A 25,011-nucleotide genomic window follows, 5' to 3' on the forward strand; every position below is an offset into this window, starting at 1 on the left:
CTAATATAAGTTTAGCATGCATATATATATATATATATATATATATATATATATAGGGTAAGGTTAAAATGAAAACCCACTTGAGTTGTGAAAACCCGCAGATTCTAAATAGGGAGATTCCAAAGGTTGAGATGGTTGCCATGACCGAACAGCCCTCTGATGCTGACGCCGAGTCATCCTCCCTTGATTCTGGCGTATCGACTGAGATCGTGCGGTTGATCCAAAGGACCGACCTTCCGTCGAGCGTCCTCCTTCTTCCTTAGAGCTTAAAGATCTACCCACTCATTTGGAGTATGCGTTTCTGGATGAAGAGAGGAAGTTGCCAGTGATTATTGCTTCTGCACTGACGGAGGGCGAGAATATGAAGTTGTTGAAGTTGCTCAGGGCGCACAAGGAGGCCATTGCTTGGAAGATTATCGATATCAAATGTATAAACACCTCATTTTGCACTCATAAAATCCTCATGGAGGATGATTTCAAAACCGTCGTTCAGCCCCAGAGAAGGCAAAATCCGAAGATGCAAGAGGTGGTGAAGAAAGAGATTATCAAACTCCTTGATGCAAGGATCATCTTTCCCATTTCTGATAGCCCATGGGTTAGTCCAGTTCAAGTGGTTCCGAAGAAGGGTGGCATGACTGTCGTCACCAATGAGAGGAACGAGCTCATTCCCACTAGAACTGTGACTGGTTGGAGAGTCTGCATCGACTATCGCAGACTGAACGATGCCACTAGGAAAGACCACTTTCCTTTACCCTTCATTGACCAGATGCTAGAGCGTTTGGCAGGTCAGCAGTACTACTGCTTCCTTGATGGTTTCTCCGGGTATTTTCAGATCCCGATAGCTCCAGACGACCAGGAGAAAACCACATTCACTTGTCCTTACCGCACGTTTGCCTATTAACGTATGCCCTTCGGACTTTGCAACGCTCCAGCCACATTTCAGAGATGCATGGTGGCTATCTTTCACGACATGATCGAGGACTCTATGGAAGTTTTCATGGATGACTTTTTGGTGTTCGGGAGTTCCTTTGATCATTGTCTATCTAATCTTGAAAAGATGATGTCTCGTTGCGTTGATACCAACCTAGGTCTTAACTGGGAGAAGTGTCATTCATGGTGCGCGAGGGTATTGTCTTGGGCATCGGATCTCGAGTGCGGGGATTGAGGTAGATCGAGCCAAAATCGAAACAATATCTAAACTCCCCCCGCCTACTTCCGTGAGATCTATTCGAAGCTTTTTGGGTCACGCTGGATTCTACTCGTTTCATCAAAGATTTTTCAAAAATCGCGAGACCCATGACTAAGCTTCTTGAGAAAGATGCTCCATTTGTTTTTTCTGAGCAGTGTATCGAGGCGTTTGATCTTTTAAAAGACAAACTCGTTAACACCCCGATCATGGTTTCTCCCGACTGGTCGTTACCATTCGAGTTGATGTGTGACGCAAGCGATTATGCAGTCGGTGCCGTTCTTGGACAACGGAAGGAGAGACACTTCCATCCGATCTACTATGCGAGCCGGACCTTAAATGACGCTCAGGAGAACTACAGCACCACCGAGAAAGAGCTGCTAGATGTGGTGTTTGCATTCGATAAGTTTAGGTCCTATCTTGTTCTGTCCAAGACTGTTTTTTACATGGATCATGCTACTATTCGATATCTCTTCAGCAAGCAGGATGCTAAGCCTCGTCTTATCCGTTGGATTCTGCTGCTACAAGAGTTTGATATAGAGATCCGTGATAAAAAGGGGGCCGAGAATGTGGCGGCCGATCATTTGTCACGCCTGGAGAGAGCCGAAGTTGAAGATGAAGTTGTTGAGCTCGATGATCGTTTTCCTACCGAGTGTTTGATGTTTGTTAAGGCACAGGATGTCGGTTACCCTTGGTTCGCCGATATTGCGAACTTTCTTGTTGACGAGTCTATCCCGAAAAAGATGTCTCACCAGCAAAAGAAGAAATTCTTTGCTGACGTTAAGTTCTCCATCTGGGATGATCCATATTTGTTCCGTATCGGTGCCGATCAGCTTGTTAGGAGATGCGTGGATGCTAAGGAGGGATGGCAGATTTTGAGCCATTGTCACGAGGGACCGACAAGAGGACATCACGGTGCGAGCCTCACCGCAAAGAAGGTATTCGATGCTGGATTTTATTGGCCGTCAGTGTTTAAGGACGCACATACATTCGTTAGAGGTTGTGATTGTTGTCAGCGTATCAGTAATATCTCATCCCGTAATGAGATGCCCCAGAATTCTATTCAGGTTTGTGAGGTCTTCGACATTTGGGGTATTGATTTCATGGGCCCGTTCCCGTCATCTCGCGGGAACAAATACATACTTATGGCTGTTGATATGTCTCAAAGTGGGTCGAGGCCAAAGCCTTGCCCACTAATGACGCCAGAGTTGTAGTGAGATTTCTTAAGGCTCTTTTCTCTCAGTTTGGTGTTCTGAAAGCCTTGATAAGTGATCGAGGTACTCACTTCTGCAATGCGCAGATGGAGAAGGCGTTGCAGCGGTATGGGGTCACCCATCGGCTTGCGACCGCCTACCACCCACAGACTAGTGGGCAGGTGGAAGTGAGTAACCGGGGCATTAAACGCATTATTGAGAAGACGGTTGGGCTAAATCGAAAGGATTGGTCCGACAAGCTAGATGACGCTCTGTGGGCTTTCCGCACGGCGTATAAAACTCCGACTGGTTCTACACCATTTCGGGTGATTTATGGGAAAGCTTGTCATCTACCCATCGAGTTGGAGCATCGTGCCCCGTGGGCACTTCAGACGGTTAACCTCGATCTTTCGACTGCCGGAGATCATCGTTTTCATCAGCTGCATGAGTTGGAGGAGCTTCTTGATCATGCATATGCGCATTCATATAATTATAAGTAGAGGACTAAGGAATTGCATGACTGAAAGCTGCGAGGTAATAAACAGTTCAAGTGTGGGGACACCGTACTTCTTTTTAATTCTCGGTTGAAGTTATTCCCGGGAAAGCTTAAGTCCCGATGGTATGGACCGTACACGGTCAAGGAAGTCTTCTCGTATGGAGCAGTTGAGATTGAAGATAAAAACGGGAGCTTCAAGGTTAATGGTCACTGTCTCAAACATTATATCGGTGAGAAGGCGGAAGAAAGGGAAGGCATGGTTTTGCGCTTCACAGCATTTGACGCATAGGCGTGATGGAGGGGTCAGGCTGAGGACCCACTAAACTAAGCGCTCTCGGGAGGCAGCCCGAGTTGTAGAGTTTTGTAGTTATTTTGTTTATTTTATTTTCTGTTCAGGATATCTTTCTATTAACGACCGCTCGTACTCAATCTCCATTCGAGTCGGTCGATTTTAGAAGTATTCTATAAAAAAATTCAAAAAGAAAAAAAATCATAAAATGCAAAAATACAAAAATATGTTTATTTTCTTATATTTTCGTTTTGTTTTGTACGTCGCTATATGCGAGCGAGTGTGGTTTAGTACAGATGGTATATATTCGCATGATAGCTCTGACGGTGTTGTGGAACTTTCTCTCGAGGATCACAAGATTAAAAGACACAGTTGTTTACCAGGGAAGTATTAGTTCTTTTCCTTTGTATTTTTAATTTTTTGAATAGTTTTATTTTTATTTCTTTTTCTTATTCTCATCGAGGACAATCAAGTGTGGGGATGGGAGTTTATTTTACTTAGTTGTAGGAAAAAAAAATAATAATAAAACTAAAAAAAATTAAAAATAAAAATGAAAAAAAATTAAAAATTGAAAAAAAAAGAACTTTTTGAATGTCCCGTGTTTTTGAATTTCTGCAGCAAACAGGAAATGATATTATTACCGAGTAGTGTTTGTTTCATAACTTCTTGGTGTTTTCAAAATATATATATAATAAATAAGAACAGTGCTCATTAGCCCGCACGTAGTGTTTTGTAACCGAACAGTTTAGACTCAGTAATCGATGTGCTGGTAGGCTCAGCCTCCAAGAATGAAAGGGCGGTTTGGTTGTTGACTTAACTATAGAAACTGGGACGAAAGGTCGGGTCATACTCAAGCCTTATGTTTAGTTTGATCGTAAAAATTAAAAAGTTTATAGAAATTGGAATAGACTAATCATACGATGCTTGGGTAGGTTTAACATTAAGGTATGCCAAAGTAGCCTGTGATATAAACATAAATTTCATGCTTCTAGTTTTAGTGGTTAACACTTCATAGGCGTATGGTTTTATAACCTTAAATCCTGTATTGATGGGATTCTCCGGGGGACGGACACCATGGGTCTTTATGCGATTTATCATCTGGGTATTCACATCTCCTAAGTGGATTTATGAATATTAAAAGAGCTCAAAGAGTAAACCCGCAGTTTATCTGCCAAACATAAGTCAATAAACATGATCACCTCGTACTTCAAAGTACAAATACATTACTGACTTGATCATCCACGCTGTTAGTCATATGGGGTCCCCTTGCTCGCGCCCTATTACCATTAAGAAACGGGCCACAAGGGACACGTCATATGTAAGCCCTACAGATGAATTTGTGCATACTCACCATTGGAGATGAACTTTGGGGTATTGCTTGATAACGAAGGTATGTCATGTAGTGGGGAACACTTACTAGTTAGCTACTTAAACATACATTAATCGTATCTAATGGCTGCTAGGTAGACCTTAATGCTTAAGCTTAGGTGGATAAACAATACCCTTGATTGTCTTTAGCTATTCTTACAAATGGTACATCATGTTTTGATCAACTAGATATAAGGTTTAAGTCAAATTGGGGTGGCTCGGGTCCGGTATGGTTCTTAATTGTGGGTCCCACTGTTATTCAAACTGATAAAATTGTCACGCCTTATTTGCCTCGGTAAGTATTGGGGGCATGTGTTTAAGTGGACAGCAATACCGGCAATCGACATGATCTAGCTTATTAGGTGAAAGTTGGAAGAAATATTTGGGTAACGGGTCACTTGTTCTAATACTTTAAAAAGAAAATAATAATAATAATAATAATAATAATAATAATAATAAATAAAACCAAGAGTTGTCGGTTGAACTCGGTTATGATCCTGTGTAGAACTCTTTTTCAGGGACGAAAAAGATTTAAGTGTGGGGATATTTGATACGGGTTAAATTATATATAAATATATATAAATATTTCCTATACTTTTGGATTCTTTTGAGCCAAGTTTTTATTGATTATTATTAATATTTGGTTCATGTGTGAGTTTAATGGTTTCAAGAGATAACGGGCTAAAATGAAACACTTTTCCTTAAATTGAGACCGACGAATAAAGTGGTCATACGAAACTATTAATGGAAATTACTTTGAGAACCAAATAAATATGAAAGGAAAATGAGGGGGCTATTTTGAAAATTTGAAATAAATTCACTTTTTGAATAATATGTTATGGACTATGAAGTCCAATATATAATTCGAAGAACATATTAACAATCTTTATTCTTTCGTAGTGGAGCAGAGACAAAAAAACCTAGGAGCCGGCCCTACGACAATTTTTATTTTTTCTTTGGAGGTGTTGGACGGCTGGATTGTTTGGAGGCCGCAACAAAAGAAAAAACGTTTTGTTTCTGGGTGAGGAGTACCACAACAAAGAGTCACGTATTATTTTCTTTCTTCGCAAGTTGGAGTTAGAGCATTGGAAGCATATTTCTTTGGTTTGCTAACCATTTACTCTTTATTTAAAAACTCTTTGTCATTTATTTTCAGTAATTGTTATCATGGATTTTGCTACTTATTTTGACTTGTTTATTATTATTATGAGTAGCTAAAATCTTAGAACTACCTAGGTTTGGTTGATTGACGATGTGTTGACGATTGCTTTGGGTTGACTAACGAACATATAATTGATTTACTATTGTCAAGTTCATATTATTATGATTTTATTCCATGATTGCTATTGAGTTTGTCAATATTCTATTAATTAGACCCCGTGTGATTTTATCTTTACATGAATTAGTTTCGTGTTTTGTTTAGGACTGCATGCTAGACTGATTACTTGGTGTTTTTGGTTGTTTGTGGTAGACGTCACCATAGGGTTTGATTGGTTAGAGTTGTTCATCTCATTGGTTCATCTCCTTTTAGTCGAACCAAGACATTAGGAGTCGATTTATCTTTTTGGTCTAGTCGATTTAGTTAGCCGTTGCGAGACCTCGTTCGGTTTTCTAGCCGTTGGTTAGGTTAATTTGTAAGTCGAATTATTTCATCTTTAATATTTAATTACCCCTTATTCCCTAATTTTGTTAGGATTACGAGCTTTAGTGGAATTTGTGATTTTGATACGGGCCAAGTAATAAATCATTAGGGTACTTAGAAAATCAATCGTACTTTATTCTTCTTTCTAGAGGTTTTCGGGGTCTTTAGTAAAACTGACCGTGGGGACCTATTTTCCCTTATTATTGTCTAGTTAGATCATCCTTAGAACCTGGTTTCATGTGTTCGTTGTCACCCGAGCGTCGTTGATAGTCGTTAAGATTCCTTACCTAGGTGGTTCCCCTTCATCATATTTGAGAACTCCGTTAGTGTCGTTAAGTTTTCCCGTTAGCTCCGTTAAGTTAAGTAAGTTAGTTAAATTAGTTTAAATTAATTAAAACAAAATAAAAAAAATATTAATTAAATATTGTTTTTAGGGCATGACTTAATTAGGGTTTAGTATCCGAGCCACCTCTAGTGTCCTTGAGTTCGATACCCGGATTTCCTTTCTCTTTGCTACACGCGACCGGTACACTTGCCGATTGTGTGAACTAGATTAGGTTGTTTGGTTTTTAAAGCTTAGTTGCGAATCGTTTTATTAGTTATATATATTTTCGCACATCAGTAATATATGTTGTAACATTTAATACAAAACATCGAAATATCAAAAAAAAATGTTTTGCTATTTTTTAACATTTTTTTACTAATTTTTATATATGTTTTCAAGAGAAAGAAAAAGTTATATTTATATTTAGATTTTTTATTCACTTTAATTGTGAACCACAAGATTTAAACATTAATTAAAAACATGTGGTTGAGAATGGGTTTCTAGAGTTTTTACAACTCATGTGGGTTTTCATTTTATACTTAACCTATATATGTATATATATAGGGGAAAGTTCATGTGCATTTTAGTCTTAACATGAGAACGTAGGAAATAATACCAATTTATAAAAAAATGAGAACGTAAGAAACAATATCAATCTACATAAACAATTATTTATAATAACAAAGAAAAAAACCTAAAAATTACAACAAAAGAATCAAAATCAAGAACAAAATAATAACAGCAAATACCAACAAATACTTATATCAGCAAAAGAAGAAATCTAATAATAACAACAAAATATAAAGGAATATTGGCCTCATATAAACCCAACTATGGCCCATTGGCAAATATAAGGACTAACTATCGAAATGGCAAAATATAATCCCAACTACGCATGTGGGTGGAAAATCGACGAGAAGTTAACCTTCCGTTAGTTTTTGTGACGCGGCGGCTGAGCTGTCTCCTTACCTACTGACGGGGATGCTGACTGGTATATTAATTAAAAAAACATATAGATTAAATCAAAACCACCTGGTTCGTTCAATTACGCCCTAAAACCCCAAATTGGGATCATTCAAGAACCCTAAAAACACAAAATCCATGGAATTGAGCTCGTCTTCCACTTCATCATCTCGTCGTAAGAAAAACCCTAAAAGGTTTATGGTTGATTTTGATGGGAAGGTGTATTGTAAACATGATTTGCTTTCGATTGTTAGAGTTGCTGGGCATAAAAGTGTTCGCAATGGAGAAGAGTTCTATGGGTGCCCTTTATGGCCTGTAAGTACTCCCGTCCAATGTACAAATTATCAAATTTTGTTGGTCGATTACAATCTTTGTGTGTTTTTAGAATGAAGATTGCAAATTCTTCATGTGGAAACAAGAGATTGATGAGTTTTTGAAGGAACATGGCCAATGCATATGCAGAACCAGAGAAGAACAAGAACTTAAAGATTTAAGGATGGAAAACTTGAAGTTGCAGAACATGCTTTTGCAAGAAGAAAACTAGAAACAATTGGAAGCTTCAAATTGTGTTAGGTTTAATAGTTGTAATGATAGCAATATGTTGGATGTTTTAGGTTTGATAATCAGTTTCTTATTTTGACTTGGACACATCAATTTGTTATGTTGACTTGGCTGTTTGTAAGTTGAATGCAATGGTTTGATCTACTTGGACACATCATTTTGTTATTGAATTCAATGGTTTGATCTACTTGGGCACATCAATTTGTTATTGACTGCATTAGTTTAGTCTAGTTTGTTTAATCTTCTGCAATATGACCATTATGCCCCTAAACCTTTAAATAACTGCAATGATTAGCAATAAGTAATGTGTAACCTGTATAATATGACTGCAATGGTTTGCATTAAGTAATGTGCAATATCATCAATGTGCACTAATCTGCACTAACTGCAATATGCACTAATAAGCAATAACAATCCACAATATGCATTAACAATCTGCAATCTGCACTAATAACAATCTGCACTAACAAAATAACCATAACTAATCTGCAATCTGCACTAATAAGCAATTTGCACTAACAAAATAACCATACCCTTATTCCAGAAATGACCAAAATACCCTTGGTCAAAAACAAACCAAAATGTAAACACTTGACCTTTACATTCATCCAAAAATAACCATTTAGTCATACAAAATACCACACATAAAGTCATACAAAATAACCATAACATACATGTTACTAGTACCAGAACAGATTACATTCATCCAAAATAGTAGATTACTTGTCTTAAAAACACATTTCAACCAAATTCAACACTATTCAACTAGCTTCTTTGTCTCCCTTGCTCTTACTCCTTGTTGCAACAGAGGAATATGTTGGTTGGCTTGGCTGAGTTGACTGTGTTGGTTGACTTGGTTGAGTTGACTGTGTTGGTTGACTTGGCTTGGTTGATTGGCTTCGTTGACTTGACTTGGCCTTGGTGAATCTACCCTTTGGTAGTCTGTCTCATCCCCTTGGCCTTTTAGAACCTGACAATCATAAATGAGAGAAACATACATGATTAAATAACAAACAAGACAATATTATTACATCAAAAATGAAACTTACCAGACACAACATGTTGACTTGACTGGGTTGAAACACCCTCAGTTGGGGTTGGGGTTGGTGTTGGTGTTGGTTTTGGTTGTGCTCTTGGCCTTCCTCTTTTGTTTTTCACATCTGTCACTTTTTTATCCTTATGTTTCTCTGGGCACTTCTTGATGTTGTGTGTTGTGGACTTGCAATAACTACATTTCATAACAACTCCATGCTTAGTCAACCTTCCTGGCTTCTTTGGATCTTCATGTGGGTCTCTCTTCCTGTTTTTCTTTGGTCTTCCAGGCGTTTTCTTCACAGGAGGTGGGTCAAGAGGTAAGTCCACATGTGGCTAGTACATTTCACTTGGCAAAGGAGTAATACTGAATTCATAAGCCTTCAAGTATTGCTCCTTAAGATAACACTTATTAACAAAATCCTCTGCATTTGTTTTCAAGAACCCAGCCAATGCACAAACATGCTTACATGGTACACCAGTTACGTCCCACCTTCTGCAAGTGCATGACCTTTCACATATGTCCACTACAAAGTCTTCATCAAAATCACTTACTTGGAATACAACTGTTGATGAGGGGTATACTTTACATTTATGGGCCCAAGTTTTCTCTTTATTAATCTTAGCTTGAATCCTAGGACAAACAACCACATTTTTTTGTAACATCTGTGTGTACCCTGTTGCTAGCCTGCTCATTACTTGCACCCTAATATCCTCTAACATATCAATGACATGTTTGGATCTAGCTGCAACTATGGTTCCATTGAAAGTTTCTGCCATGTTATTTACTATCACATCACATTTGGTATCAGTTTCAAGAAAGCACCTTGAGAAGCATTTAGAGTTTTGTTTTGTTAATGCTTCCACTGCATCAGGTGATATATCATACATCTCCTTCATTGCAGCATTGTAATCAACTTCAGTATAAGCCCTACATGCCCTCCAGTAAAGTTTGTTGTACTCTTCACCCTTGTAGTCTTTATGCCAGTTGGCAAAAATATGTCTTGCGTAGTTTCTGTGTTCAGCATTCTTCCACACCACATGAACAGCATTAACAAGTCCCTATCACAACAGACCAAAATATTAGTATATGTATGTAAATGTGACAAATGATTAAGTCACAAATACCTTTTTTTGGTCTGAGATCAATGTCCAACCTTTCCCATCATCAGTCACATCTAAACACTTACTTAACTCAAGCATAAACCATTCTCAACTGTCATTGTTTTCACCCTCAACCACTGCCCATGCTACAGGATACATTTGATTGTTTGGATCCCTACCAATAGCAACCAATAACATACCACCCAAAAAGGTTTTAAGGAAGCAACCATCTAGGCACAAAATCTTCCTACAACCTGCTAGAAACCCCCTTTTCAAACCATCAAAACATACAAACAACCTGAAAACATACCAATTCTATGTTAAAGCTTCTATGTATTAACTAAAACTATATAATCATTAAAAGTTAAGATGTACATGAAAAAAGACTCTATTTGGGATGCTTCCAAATCTTCCCTATTGTATCCTGGTGGGGCAGTAACTAGTTCAAATGTTGATGTTGAGTTTGCCTTTCTTAATGCTGCTATATATGAACCAAGTTTGCTGTAATGATCCCTCATTGACCCATGCAACATTTTATAAGCACAACTCTTGGCATTATAAGCCATCCACTTGTTTATGATCAAATGATACTTTTCTCTAACAGCATCTTGAATATCTTTGGCAGACCAATTTGGTTTTGCTTTAAACATTGGTAAAAAGTCAGTAGCAATGTATGAATTAGTCAATTGCCTATTCTTTTTCATGTTTCTTTGGCAACTGTGTTCATTTGTTACAGATTTAATCATGTAGCTTTTTTTTCCAGTATCATATGAACAAAACAACTTGAATGGACACCCTTTTACACACTTAATACTTATTCTGCCACCTCTGTGCTTGTTACTAGAAGAAACAGCCAGATTCGTACCATTTACCACGGCATACTTCTTCACAACTGATCTAAAAGCCTCCCTATTTATAAACCTTATTCCAACAGACCAGTTAAAATTTGCCCAATCAGTTTGCTTACCTACAATTGGAACATTTTCTCTGTACTTGTTGCCTCTTATGTCATCATCTTCACTATTTCCATGTGTGTGAACATCACCATCTGAATCTTCATAACTACTGTATGTGTCTAAGTGACTGGTCCCCATATGACGTAACAAGTTCAAATCATCTGCATCTTCACTTGTTTTGTTTTTCAACAAATCATCAAGAAGCTTCTTTTGTTTTTCAACAGCCCGTTCATTCACTTGTTTTCTTGCAACAAATGAGCTCCTGAACTCTTCATCCTCAGATCCCTCATCATCATCCAGATTGAAATTATAAAATTCATCCTCTGAATCATCACCAGATCTAACATCAGTAGACTCATCTGAACTACTATGAATTGGGGATGCAGGTTTATCAATTGGTGGTGAAGGTGGAGTTTGAACAATTGGTGGTGATGAAATGTTGACTACTGGTGGTGGAGGTGGAGTTTTGACTACTGGTGTTGAAATCTTAACTGGTGAAATTGGGAATACCTGCTTTCTTGCTGTATTCTTGGAATACCTATGAGGACTTAAGGTAGTTGATAGGGAAGTGGCTGCAATAACTGGGCTGGGTTAGCAAGAGCTTGAGGGTTAGCGGGCTGGGCTTCCATGTTAATGGGCTGGGCTTCCATGTTAATGGGCTGGGTGCGTTGGGATTCCATGTTAATGGGCTTGGCTTGAGGATTATTGGGCTCCGATGGCTTTGGTTTGGTTATCTTTTGGGTTTGAACATATATGATCAAACGTTCTGATGCACCTAACAAGGAAGCCATCTCATGCACTACACTATCACTATCCAACAATTTCACACGTCCATCACCGGGTATCATGGCATACAACCACAAATCTTCCTTCTTTTCATACGGACCATAATCCATTGCATAACCAAGTATCTCAAAAAAGGATAGCTTATCAACATCTAACTCTAATGAAGTAGTTTTTACATTACCAACATACCTTAGCTTCGAAGGTTCGACCTCAAATTTCCCATCTGTCTTGAAGTCGATGATAATATTATCACCCATTGTCAGTGTTGCTAGGGTTTGGAGTGAAGCAGACGAAAATGAAGAAATTGGGGCTTGATTGAGGAGAGAATTAGGGTGAGAGTGAAACGACGATCAATCGATTAAGGAGAGAATTAGGGTGAGAGTGAATGGTGACTGATCAATTGATTAAGGAGTGACGAAATTATTAGGTTTTAGTATATTACGAATTCCATGTCATCATCCTCGTTAATTTAATCTATTTGTTTTTTTTTAATTAATATACCAGTCAGCATCCCCGTCAGCAGGTAAGGAGACAGCTCAGCCGCCACGTCACAAAAACTAACGGAATGTTAACTTCCCATCAATTTTCCACCCACATGCGTAGTTGGGATTATATTTTGCCATTTCGATAGTTGGTCCTTTTATTTGCCAATGAGTCATAGTTGGGATTATATGAGGCCAATATTCCAAATATAAATAAGCAAATACTTATAACGTCTCATAATCGAAAATTAGCTACTGCGAACAAAAAATAACAGCAAACACTTGTAAAAATAAACATAATAATAACAGCAAATTGGTTCTCACCATTTTCATGTTAAGAATAAAATGTATTTGATCCTACTTTTATATATATATATATGCATGCGCACACACATAAGTACATGTGGGTTTTGTAATAAATAAACAAATGCTCGTACATTTACGTATTGATTATTGTAGCTTGGAGTATCCCTTAACATTATAATAAATGTTCGTAAGATCCTTCGTGCACATTGTCGATATCTTATATATATATATATACTAGTACAAGTGCCCACGCGTTGCGGCGGAGGCGCGGCGAACATTTGATGGGGCTTGTTTAGACTCTTGGGCCATGTAATGAACAAATGATTAATATAGTTGAATAATAAACGAAAGGTTTTGATTAAAGTTTGATCTAACTATTTAAGTTTGAACAAGGCATAACTATATGGCATTTTAGAAAGGGTGAGTTGGATCGTGTGTAGCAATTGATGTTAAACTAAATTTAATCTGGTTGTGTATCATCAGCCAAGCCATTCTTGGTTTTAAAATTTTTATTATTTCCATTAAAAAATAGCCATTGTATTTTGTATTGTGTGTATGAGTATATGTTTAGTACGTTGATTTCATCAATTATTGGCCGTAAGTCAATTGTATATGATTTAGTTAGTATGAAATTGAAAGTTTCATTATATATGTACACAATTTGTGTATATGAAAAGAAATCAAAAATCTACAAATAAGGAAAATGTAATTTTAATACGACGTTAATCATGCATAAGTGCAAAAAAAAAATGTATAGTATGAGTACTAATGGCATGTTATCATAAAAAGCTGTTTTTTCATTGTGAAATACACCCAAGAGGAGGTGTAATAGTTGGCTCATACCAAAAACATAAAAAGCAATGAAGCTGAATTGTAGTGACAACAACTAGCATCGCAATAGCACATGCAAACGTAAACATGTAAGATGTAGATATGTATAGGAATATAGGCTTACTTTGTTTAAGTTGAACCAACTTCAAGTGAGATGCATATATGATTCGTTTTTGTGTATTTACTTCTTTCATTTAATAAGATCCAATAAAGCAAGAAGATATGAACGTTAAAGAAACGCTCTAGTTGTAAGTTGTTAGAATTCCCATTACAATTCTAACCCAAAGACTAATCAAAATAGATGAAAAATTAAAAACACATCATCATGGTAATAATATATGAAAATAATAACTTTGAGTGGTGAGCAACCTACTAATAGCATAATGATGTGCAACCTTAGATAGATGCGCTTCATCCCATTAAAATGAATAATTTTAATAATCAAAACAATGAAATTTATATTCATGTACGTTTGTTTTACATTTATTAAATGAGCTAATGCAAAAAAAGTTCGTTCGATGTTCGATTCATTAACAATCCAAATAAACAAATACAAATAGTCAATTATCAATTTGTATAATCAGCAAGCTTCCCTCAAACCTACATGAATCACAAATCAACAATCTTTAGTTAAAACGGTTAACCAACATAAATAATTCTATTTACTCACGTCTTTTCCATAGACGACATGGCTTCAAAAATTTCAGAAGTGTGACTTAGGATTGAAAGTAGTGCAAATTAAAGACGCCTGCCACACAAAATACATTAATAATAAGTAGTGCATAAATTTGGTTCAAAATATAATTACAAAAGTTGTACTACGTCATTAATAATACAAATATGATAAAGAATCATCTTTTCTAATACAATTTGACAACTTCTAACCTATTACATCCCGTTAGGCATGCTCCTATTTCTATTTTAACATTTTGACACTGAATTAGAAAGGAAATAAAAAAACTAACCGTTAAAGTGGCTTGCACATAGAAAATGCTAATACTACTCTTGTCCATTAAAAACTTTAGAACCTGCGGTATTTACCAAAACAAATATATGGCATTAAAAACTTCTAGTGTCCACAAATAAAACTGTAAATACAAAAACCCATAAGAATCAAAATTCAGGCTAACCCAATTTCCCGAAAGGTCAATACAGACATTTGCCAAAATTACTCATTGTAACTAAAATTTAAAGCAGAGGCATACCAAATTTAAACCACTGACAACTCGATTAAAGTGTGGAGGTTTACCTTAGCCATCACGCTCTGTCCTAGTGTTTGGTTCGGGCTCAGTTTGTTTGCACCCCTATTATACCCTTCAAATAATAACGAAAGTTGAGAACTGCAAAAGATAGTTATGCCGACTAAATCACCTAACATCCCATAAAAACGGATACATAATGGCGTTAAGATAGCATGATCATTTCCTAAAACTAATTATTATGAAAGGAAATTAAAAAATAAAATAAAAATCAAGGTTAGGAATCACATGTATACCTCATCTGCTTCATGTTTATGAATCAATTAATATAATGTAATTAAAAGCAATTATATGATCAAATCCTTACACTTTTAAAAGTAAACAGAAAAAGTACCTTTTTTTTTTCTAAATAAAGTTTAAAATCTTATAATCATGTAAGAAAAAACCCTTTTCCTTTTAGATTTAGAAAGTTCAAAAAATTTGACCATACTAACCGTTAAAACAAGTTTTAACGATTTAAAGATATAATCGTTCAAAAACAAAGTCGAGACACTTATCTAAAAATTCATGGGAAGCCCGTCGGGGTTTTTTTTTAATTTATTTATTAATTTTTATTATTATTATTATTTTTTTTACAATTACTAACGAATTACATTCATTCATCAACTATAAACATCACCACAAATAAGTCGAACCATATTATATTGGGTCATCTTGGACCCGAAAGCTCCATTGCTTCAAATACAAGTGAAGATTCATCAACATAATCTGCATACCTTTTTAGGAAAATTTTCTTGTGAGCGAAATCTTGGCGTTTCAATGTTTTGTGAAGCTTCCCATCTTTCCACTAACCCTTCACCTTCCAACATTCTTAATACTTCTGACATTTTGGGCTGATTTAACGGGCTAAATTGGGTGCACAAAAGTGCAACTTGTTCCATTTCTTCCAACTCGACCCGATCAAAGTTGTTATGTAATGATTTATCAACCATTAGATTTAGTTTTCCATCTTGATAGAGCTTCTCTACCTGCACAATGAACTGTGTTATTGTAAAGCTAGCAATTTCGGCCCGTTTGCTTAAAAGGGTTGGTTTGGGTTGTTATTTTGTTCTTAATGAGTCAAATGTTAAAAAGGGCCTAAAAGGGAAATTGTTTGACCAGGTTGAAAGTAGTCAAATAAGTTTTTCAATGCAAAAATCCCTAATTCTCTACCCATTAAACTATTAGACTCTTATTTTAATATATGTATATGTATATGTATATGTATATGTATATGTATATGTATATGTATATGTATATGTGTGTGTATGGGTAAATATTTACACACAAAAGGCTGCTAACGTACGAAGCGGGCCAAAGATTAAATATAGCTTACATAATTATTACCATAGATTGCATAATTGTTTTTATAATTCGCGTAATTTTTTGTTACGTATTCATTTCTAAAATAAATAATGATATACAACCGCAAAAAATGTGTATCGAAATAGCGATTCAAATCTTTATACAATATTATTTAGGAGTTTGCATTCACTTAGAATATATTTTAGGCAACTTTCAACCAAATCTCATTTGGCCCGTTTCCCTTTTACGTACATTTTTTTAATTGAACCATTTGCACAAACTCAAAAAAACCATTAAAGAAGAAAATCAAGAGAATACCCAATCAAGCATAACGACTTTTTGGTTAGTGACCGTCTTTCCAAAATATAACGCCTTTTGACCTGTAATTAGCTCCAACAGCAAGATCCTAAACCCAAAAACATCGGTTTTTTCAGACGATTAGCCTGTTGACAGATACTCAGGAGCAATGTGGCCATGTGGCCCATGGTCCCACGAACCGCAGTGGTCACATGAGAATCACGGTGGTCCAACAACTTAGCCAGCCCGAAATCACCAACAACTGCCTCAAAATCTTCATCCAATAAAATATTGGCTGCTTTAACATCCCGATGAATTATCTTGGGATCACTTTGTTCATGTAAATATAGTAAACCTCTTTCGGTTCCTAAAGCTACGTCTTTTCTTCTTGACTAGTCTAAAACTGGTTTCCCATGGATTTGATCTGGTAAAGTATATTCAGATGAGAAAATTTAGTTAAGGCAAAAATGATTTAGACAAAAAAGTGATAAAAATTTAACTTTTACAAATACAATAGCATTTTTACAAAAGGGTGTAAACGAGCCAAGATGCTCGTGAGCTCAGCTCGCTAAAAGCTCGAACCGAGCCAAGCTTAAAAGAGCTCAAGCCTAAATTGAAGCCCATTTAATAAACGAACCTGGGCTTCATATACCATGCGTGTTTCGGCTCGCGATCATAAACGAGCCTATTACTCACAAGTTTAGTTTTATTATCTTTTTAGGCCCAACAGTTCGACTCATTGTGTTGTACATTACTTTTAAGTGTTTTTAGCTCGGTTATGTTGGTTCATTCATGCTCAGTTATGTTTGTCTGTTTATGTTCGTGAACCATTTGTTTATACTGTCGAATATAATAAATACATATTTCATGAGAAACTATATATATATAATTATGATGAAAATAACTAAATGGTATATATTATGTTACATAAATATAAAACTATAATAGTAAGTAAATATATATATATATATGTATAGAAATTTTCAACAACTTTGTAGCATATATTATATGAACTCGTCATGCAGACTTTGCAAGTTCTAAATTCTCACTCGGCGTGGGCCCGCATAACTGGGGCCCGTACATGTGGTACACGAGGTTTCTCCTTACTGTATCATTTTAAAAGTGTGCTAAAAAAAGCTTGGAAAAGGCCACTCATAATCGGGTCGTTCACAAACCAAGCCAGGTCGTTGGCTTGCTTATAAACCAATTTTTTAGAACCTTAAGTAGCCACAAAAAAAAAACTAATAATAAATAAATAGAAGAAAGAACTCCTCTTTTACAGAAACATTCAGTTGGATGCAAGAAATTATACATCCATATTACGGCTAGAGCATGAAACAAGTTCTCTGTAAGTTTTGGATGCAGAAAATCATGCTTCCAAATCATAGTTCTTTGATGCAGCATCATTTAAAGCACCAGAAACTTTAGCCAAAACTTGATAGGGCAAATTCAACTGATGATATAAAAACCATTTCAAGTTCATCCCTAAAAACACACATGTAGGGTAGCATATTTGGGCTGCTAAAAGGCTTATCCAAATAGTCAATAATAAGCAGAAGCAGATTATGTCACCCTGTGGCAAAATTGTGATTTTGAATCCACCAAAGAGTAACTGGTTTAAATTAAGCAATCTCAAAAATTCGACAAGCAGATTAAATAATCAATCACAAACACCTTATAATACCTTATTAACAGTAGGATTATAAACATAAATAAGCTCACTTGTTGCAAAATCACATAAAAAGGATATTTTTGACCCGCAAGACTCACCTTGAACAGGGACGTCTGCGCAACGACCAACTGCTCCCGCAGGACCCACCATGCTCAAAGAACCTTACGCGTAGTACGCCAGCTGTACCCGCAGGGAAAGCCTCCCAATGGTGAAGTACCCCGCCTGTTCCCGCAGTTGCGGATACAAGCCATCAGGGAAGGCTACCCGCACTAACAGCAAGGCTACACGCACAAGGCACTAGCTACTTCAGTAGTCACATGAAGGAATGAGCAAGGCGGGAATTCTCCCGCCTAAATGAGCCAGTCCGTATGCTTCTGGAAGATCTTTCATACTATACCTACTAAGGTATGGGCAGAACAGACGATTTGACCAGAACAGCCCATAAACCAATCACAGGGTGACAGCTCACCGACAACAGTACGAGGAGGAGCACCCTCTAGTACTGTTTGTCACTATTAGCCGCTGCCTACTCACCAACCCTTACAATGGGACGTGCGCAGCCTACAGTTGGTGGAACAGTGCGTAGCCGGCAGTAAAGGAACAGTGTACAGCCGACCTTGTTACTGTTGGCCGTAGCCTACCCACCAACCAGCATGGCCTGTGCGTAGTCCACTGTTGGTAGTACAGGAATACTATTCAGCTGGCTGTACCTTCTAGGAAACCTACCTTCGGCTATAAATACTCCAACACCTTGGAATGGTAAGGACATCATCTGATATCTCAATCTTATCTAGCAATCTCTTAATATACACTTATATTCAGAGCAATCTAGTCTGATTCTCACGCCGGAGGGCGGTCACAAGGAGGAACCCCCCCCCCTTTCTCAGTGACGAGCTTACGGTGTCTGTTTTGCAGGTCCTCTGAAGAACAACCTTCTCTGCTGGACCTCATCCTCGTGGGAAACATTACTTAACCCCCAGATTATCTATAATCTGCTCGGGGTTCACTTAGTGTTTCTTCATTGGCGCCATCCGTGCATAGAAGCTAGAACTAATTATTAGTTTTTTCAAAATTTCTGAAGAAATGGTTAACGTTACTCCGGTCCCAAGGCCAGTAATCGACCAAGAAACCCCGGTAACCACAACCCCAGCAACTGGGGGGAACACCGGCGGTTATACAAATCTTACGAACACTACCCCGACTACCCAAGCCGGGGCAAGTGCAGTAAATTTTCCACTGGGGTTCACTGATGCCCAGTTGGAAAAACGAACGAGGGTCCCTCGCCAAACACTAGATCAAGTGAAGGCGTGGGCCGAAGCACGTCAGAGAGAGTTCCAAGCTGAATTGGATGAACGCTTGCGTTCAGTTCAACAGGCTGACGAATTCGGCAGTACTCGCCAACATCTCAATATGAACAGTGAGTGCGAGTACTCAGACGACGAGAGGGAAGAATCCGATACCGACGCAAACCCTCGCCATAAGGTGAAAGAGAAGCGTAAGGAAACGGACTTCCAACCGAAAAGGAATTTTGGGGAAGCTTTTAAACCAACGAATGCGGAGAGAAACCCGCGTGATTTCTCCAAAACCTTTAGACCAACTGCTACAAATGCAGGAAAGTCAAAGTTCGCAAGGGACATTGCGGAAGCAATCGCCCCGAGAAGTGCCAAACAAATGTCCAACATTGGCACTTATGATGGTCTATCCGACCCAGACGACCACTTGAACAGATTCATTGCGGGGGCAACCGTCAGTAACTGGACGGAACCCACGTGGTGTTATATGTTCCAGATGACTCTGGTTGGAGCGGCCAGGGCATGGTTCGATCGTTTACCGGTCCACCACATATATGATTGGGCGGACTTTCAGAACAAGTTCAGCCAGCACTTCAGCCAGCAGAGGAAATATACTGAAGAACAGTGGACGATCCTCAACTGCGTTAGAGAGGAGGATGAATCTTTACTAGACTTCATCACCCGCTTCAACTCCAAAAAGCTAAGTCTCGGCAACATAAATGAAGATCTTGTTCGCGCCGCTTTCATCCAAGGCGCCGAATACCCAGAGCTTATCCGCACATTGACGGGTAAGGATGGCATGCCATCAACATGGGATGCCATCATGACGGCGGCCAAGCGCTTTGCCGAGACGGAGAAGCAACTGGGAAGGAATCTTCCCCAGAGTACACACCTCTACACGCAGAGGACAAGAGAGAACAACGTTCGGATCGCCCGGCAGAACAAAATGAGGAAGCTAGGTATCTGGCAGTCAAGGGTAAACTTTGACACCTCATCCAGCTCTCACCCTCTTGTTGGCGGAAGAAATCACACACACCATTCAAGCCAAAAGCACCGGTGGACGCCACTCACCAAAAGTGTCACGGAGATATTTGCCACTGAAAAGCTACCGTGGCCAAAAGCTCCAATGATCCGGCAGCGACCTAATGCGGATCAGAGCAAATCCTGTGACTTCCACGGGACAAAAGGTCATGGTACGGAAGAGTGTACATCCTTGAAGGATATTGTTGAAGCATTCGTCAAGGATGGAAGACTGGCACACCTGGTGGCATCAATCAAGAAGGGAGGAAGGAACGACAACCGGTACCGAGGCAACGGACGAAAGCCCGTGGACATCAGCATCAACATGGTTCATGGTAAGATCAGAGGAAGAAAAAGGCGAACGCCAGAACCATGTGCGTGGAAGGAAGCTGAGGTGCGCTTCCCGCGAGTGCCAGGAGGACCCAGCAAGGAAGGTCCTATCGTCATCAAAAGCCAGCTGGGGCACTACATCACTTCTCGCACTCTTGCTGACAACGGCGCCTCGTCAACGGTGATGTACAGGCAGTTCTTCGACAAGCTAGATGACGAAGACAAGGAACGCCTGGAAACGATCTGCGCCTCGATGGAAGGGTTTGATGGCAGTACAAACACCCCCCTGGGTATCCTATCTTTCCCCGTCACTCTTACGGATGGGAAACACTCCCGCACAGAAGATGTGGACTTTGTCGTGATGAGGAAGCCACACCACACATACGACATTCTCTTCGGGAGAGACGGGATGGCAAGATTCAACGCCGTGGTATCCTCAGTCCACGGCATGATGGGATGGCCAACAGCTGAGGGTGTAGCGATGATCACCGGCATTCCCCAGGTATGCATCGCATCTGTCTCATCTAAACCCAAACCAAAGATGGCTAAACCAACCATCACCGAACCAGAAAGATGGGCCTTCAACGGCAAGTACCCTGACCAGGCCGTCTCCATTGGCCCAACAATTGTTGATCCCACACGCACCTTACTCAAGCGCTTATTACAAAAAAACGCTGACATCTTCGCGTGGACACCAGCTGACATGACTGGTGTACCCCGAAGTAAGGCAGAGCATAAGCTCAAATGCGATCCGGCTGTTACGCCGATCGTACAAAAGCGCAGAGTAATGGGGCCAGAACAAACTAACGCGTGTAGAACCCAAGTCAAGGAACTCCTTGACGCAGGCATCGTACGCGTTAGTAGATATCAAACTTGGGTTGCAAATCCCGTTATGGTACCGAAGAATAACAAACAATGGCGCATGTGCATAGATTTCAAAGACTTGAACAAAGCATGCCCCAAAGATTGTTATCCGTTACCCGAAATTGATCTTAAGGTGGACTCGTTGGCACCGTTCCGCCTTAAATGCTTCCTGGACGCGTATAAGGGGTACCATCAAATCCACACGGCCGTTGATGATCAGGACAAAACCGCTTTTCGGACGCCCGATGGCACATTTTGTTACCAAATGATGCCATTCGGACTTAAGAATGCCGGGTCCACATACCAACGCCTGATGGACAACCAGTTTCATGCCCAAATTGGGAGGAACTTGGAAGTCTACATGGATGACTTGGTCATCAAAAGCCCTGACCCAGAAGCGATGTTGAAAGACATCGAAGAGACTTTCAACACGCTCAGGAAGATAAACATGAAGCTCAACCCGAGCAAGTGTGCCTTTGGAATGGAAGAAGGGAAGTTCTTGGGGGTCATCGTCACTAAAGATGGCTTCAGAGCGAACCCTGAAAAGGTCGAAGCCATTATCAAAATGGAATCACCTACTACCATCAAACAGGCTCAGACACTGAATGGATGACTAGTGGCACTTAATCGCTTTTTGGCAAACCACGCGGATAAGTCGTTTCCCTTCGTGTCAACGTTGAGAAACTGTTTAAAGAAAACGCATTTCCGCTGGACACCAGAAGCGGAAGCAGCTTTTCAGGAGATTCGGTCACGCTTGATCGAACTCCCAACGCTCACAGCACCAAAAGCGGGAGAGGAGTTAATCCTATACCTTTCCGCAACAGATAGAGCAACCGGGGCAGTCCTGCTAGTAGAGCGAAAAGGCATCCAGATGCCAATCTATTATGTCAGCCGTATCCTAACAGACGTAGAAACCCGGTACTCTACCCTCGAAAAATTAGTCTTAGCACTTATACACGCTTCACGCAGGTTAAGACGATATTTTCAGGGTCACCCAATCACCATTCTCTCCAACTTCAAACTTGCAAACGTTCTAGGCAAACCCGAGTTATCGGGACGCCTAGCCAAATGGGCAATTGAGTTGGGGGAATACGCGATAAAGTATAAGCCAAGACCAGCCATAAAAGGCCAGGTTCTGGCCGACTTTATTGCAGAAGTGCCTGCATCGCGGGAAAAAGAGTGCCAGGAAGAGGCTCAACCCTCTCCAGCACAAGACATCAATGATGTCTGGCGACTCTACACTGATGGAGCAGCCAGTAACGAGGGTTCAGGCGCAGGGCTGAAACTAACCAACCCAGCAGGCCAAGAATACACTTACGCTATTCGACTGGATTTTCCAAGTACGAATAACGAAGCCGAGTATGAGGCATTCTTGGCTGGGCTGAGAATTGCGCGTAAGATGGGAGTGAAAAACTTGGAAGCCCACGTGGATTCCATGTTAGTAGCCAATCAAATCAACGGGACGTACACGGCCGTGAACGACACAATGGCCCTGTACCTCGCACAAGCAAAATCCCTTATGCGTGATTTCAACGACTGCAAAGTCATACACGTCAAGCGAAGTGAAAACAAATCTGCGGATGCGTTAAGCAAGCTTGCATCATTAGCCTTCACCCACTTAGGAAAGGATATCCGCATTGAACTCCTCGACGCACCTTCGGTCCCGCACAAGGAAATTTGTGTCATCCAAACCGGCACGGAAACGTGGATGACACCAATAATAAAATACTTAGCGGCAGGTACACTACCAGAGTCAAAAACACAGGCAAGAAAACTACGCTGTAAAGCACTGAATTATCAACTCATCGATGACATCCTTTTTCAGACGTAACTTTCTTGGCCCACTCTTAAGATGCGTGGACAACCAAGATGCTGACTACCTCCTAAGGGAAGTACACGAAGGCATCTGTGGAGTACACGCAGGTCCCCGCGCTGTTGTAGCTAAGCTAAACAACGCGGGATACTTTTGGCCGGGGATGCATACGGATGCGCTGGCATACATCAGAAAATGCAGGTCTTGCCAGCTTTACGCACCCAACACGCACCGCCCGAAGAATGAACTTGTTCCAGTCACTTCTTCATGGCCATTTCAGAAGTGGGCATCGATGTGACAGGCCCATTTCCTACAGCAGCAGAAATGTTCAGTTCCTAGTGGTAGCCATCGACTACTTCACCAAGTGGATAGAAGCAAAACCCTTAGCCCAAACAACCGCAAAACATATCAAAAAATTTATTTGGGAATTTATTATTTGTCGTTTTGGACTTCCACAGAATTTGGTGAGCGATAACGGCACCAACTTTGCTGACAAGAAGCTACAACAGTGGCTGAAAGAACTTCAAATCACCCACACCTTTACCTCAGTGGCACACCCGCAAGGTAATGGTGAGGTGGAAAGAGCAAATAAGAGCATCGTCGAAGGCATCAAGAAAAGACTCTCGGAACACAGATCCGGCTGGGTGGACGAGCTTCCGCACGTCCTTTGGGCAAACAGAACGCTGAAGAAGGCCAGTACGGGAGAAACCCCGTTCAGCCTCACTTATGGCACTGAAGCCATGGTCCCGGTCGAAATTGGTTTACCCTCACCAAGGGTCTTGATTCAGCCAGAAGACAATGATGCGGAAAGACGGTTGGACCTTATGCTAACCGAGGAACGCAGAGACTTAGCCGCAGTGCGTGAAGAGAACTACAAGCGACAAATGCAAAAGTACTACAACACGCGGGTAAAACTCTGCCACTTCAAAGTAGGAGACTACATACTGCGTAACAACGAGGCTTCGAACCAAGAACGCCCAGGAAAGCTGGCCCCGGTCTGGGAAGGGCCATACATTATCAAAGAAGTCCTGGGAAAGGGCGCATACATGCTCGAAAGGCTCGATGGCACTTCCATCCCAAGAACATGGAATGGAGCTCAATTACGCAAATGTTATATGTAGATCAATTCCAAACTTGTAAAGAAAAGGCCTAGAGCCACTTCTAATGGAAATGATTCTCCTTTCACAATGTGTTAATAGCCTTACCTTTATACTTATGAACTTCCCCACACTAATGTGCCGGTATTCACCGCATAAATAGGGGAAGAAGTAAGTCGTTACGTGTGGAAGGCGGCAAAACCCGCATAAACACACGGTAAAAATTTCAAGTTTTAAGGAAAACCTACACGCAGGTCAGATGTAAGTAAAGTTTAGCCATCCTTGTAAGTGCAAGTGACGGTCTTACCCGCACAATCACGAACAAGGAAGCAAAACTTCAACCTATCATCTACCACGTTCAAAGGTTAACTTATTCTGAACACTTAGAAAATTTCAAAGGAAAAGATGAGGAAAACTTCCACGCAGGTCGGATATAAGTAAAGTTAAGCCATCCTACTAAGTGTAAGTGACGGTCATACCCGCACAATCATGAAAGAGGAAGCGAAACAAACTTATAATTTGCCACGTTAAAAAGTTAACTTATCTAAGTACTAAAGAGATTA

The 25,011-nt window shown here is 39.7% G+C and overlaps 1 pseudogene; it reads right to left on the minus strand.

Moving 5' to 3' along the window:
• Positions 1–15,377: 15,377 nt before the first annotated feature.
• On the minus strand, positions 15,378–17,443 carry LOC143571901 (protein NSP-INTERACTING KINASE 3 pseudogene; annotated as a pseudogene).
• Between the last annotated feature and the right edge of the window lie 7,568 nt (positions 17,444–25,011).

This window comes from Bidens hawaiensis, unplaced genomic scaffold (genome assembly GCF_021521415.1).
Source record: "Bidens hawaiensis isolate Kalapana, Puna unplaced genomic scaffold, B.hawaiensis_p1.1 tig00025606_1, whole genome shotgun sequence".
Lineage (NCBI taxonomy): Eukaryota > Viridiplantae > Streptophyta > Magnoliopsida > Asterales > Asteraceae > Bidens > Bidens hawaiensis.